Source organism: Poecilia reticulata, linkage group LG18 (genome assembly GCF_000633615.1).
Source record: "Poecilia reticulata strain Guanapo linkage group LG18, Guppy_female_1.0+MT, whole genome shotgun sequence".
In the NCBI taxonomy this organism is placed as follows: domain Eukaryota; kingdom Metazoa; phylum Chordata; class Actinopteri; order Cyprinodontiformes; family Poeciliidae; genus Poecilia; species Poecilia reticulata.
Genome location: NC_024348.1, coordinates 7,423,465 through 7,424,680, shown reverse-complemented (window position 1 = coordinate 7,424,680; position 1,216 = coordinate 7,423,465). Strand labels below are relative to the sequence as shown.

General features: G+C 44.1%; 1 protein-coding gene across 1 annotated transcript in view; it reads left to right on the top strand.

Moving 5' to 3' along the window:
• The first annotated feature begins 354 nt into the window (after positions 1-354).
• Positions 355-1,216, top strand: part of rab39bb (RAB39B, member RAS oncogene family b) — a 12,382-nt gene continuing 11,520 nt past the window's right edge. Inside the window, exon 1 of the mRNA XM_008435309.2 lies at positions 355-869. The gene's annotated coding sequence lies outside the window, so the exon portion shown is untranslated. The remainder of the gene's footprint in view (positions 870-1,216) is intronic.

Sequence of the window (1,216 nt, the reverse complement as noted above, 5' to 3'; positions counted from 1 at the left end):
TTTTTTGATTTATTTTACTCATTTTTTATTTATTTCACCCATTTATTTATTTATTTAATTTTGGCTGAAATGGCTCTCCATATTTGCCCACATTGTCTTCTGACAGTGCGTTAAACTTTGCTTAGTATAAAAGTACAAAACACGTGTAAGTTTTCTTAGGTGCTTTGTAAGGAAACTTACAAAAGCTGTGTATTTCTAGGAGTCAAATACATAACTCTATAATTCCAGGTCTATGTGAAGGTAAGCTGGGGAATTTTCCGCGAAGACGGGAATCTTTTCTACCCCCTCTTCGTCTCCGCTCCGTTCTCGTTGCGCCCGTACGCGCTTCTTTACGGTAATGGTACTGATGCGGGATGAGTCAGGCTGTATGATGCTACTGCTGCTGTGCTGCCGTCGCTCTCTGCTGCCATTTCATCTGCGCCGATTAGCTCCAAACACTCAGCAAACACAGAAGGGAGTTTTCGGGATCCCCACCACCACCTCATCATCCTCACAGCCCGCTCCCCCCCGCCCCCCGCCGCCCCTCTCCCTCAGACGTTATTGACAACGGGGGGCTCAGTTTGAACCGGTCTTCCGCAGGATCCGTGTGTTTTTCAAAGAAGCTTCACCTGCTGCTCTGGATGCGCTTCTGTCTCAGCTGTCCGGCGGGGGGCCCTGACCGTAAGAAACGGAACAGCTCCGGACTCCAGCGAACCAGTGTGTGTTTGTACTTATAATACTAATAATACGGAGTCCGCAGATTATTATTATTATTTTTTTTTTTGCGGCCTGAGCGTCGAACCAGTCCGGCTTGTTGGTGCCATGGAGCTCTCATCGGCCTGGTCCTGAACAGCAACACCGGCCTAAAGCGGACCCACTTCCTGCTGCAAGTAGGGACAATTCCTCTTTTTTTAATCAACAATGTATGTTTCTATTAATGAACTTAACTTAGTAGCCATATAGTTTTAGTACTTAGTTGCTCTAAAATGACTGAAATCACCACAATACATGTGTGATTTGTTGAGCAGCTCATTAAATATGCCCTCAAAAATAATTTTCTGTGCCTAGAGATAATTCTGGCAGGTTTCAGTAGAGTAGCCCGGTCAGCTCTCCAGTCCAGCTGTCCTTTATCTGCTCCTGTTATCAATCAATCAATCAATCAATCAATCAATCAATCAATCAATCAATCAATCAATCAATCAATCAATCAATCAATCAATCAATCACATTTTATTTG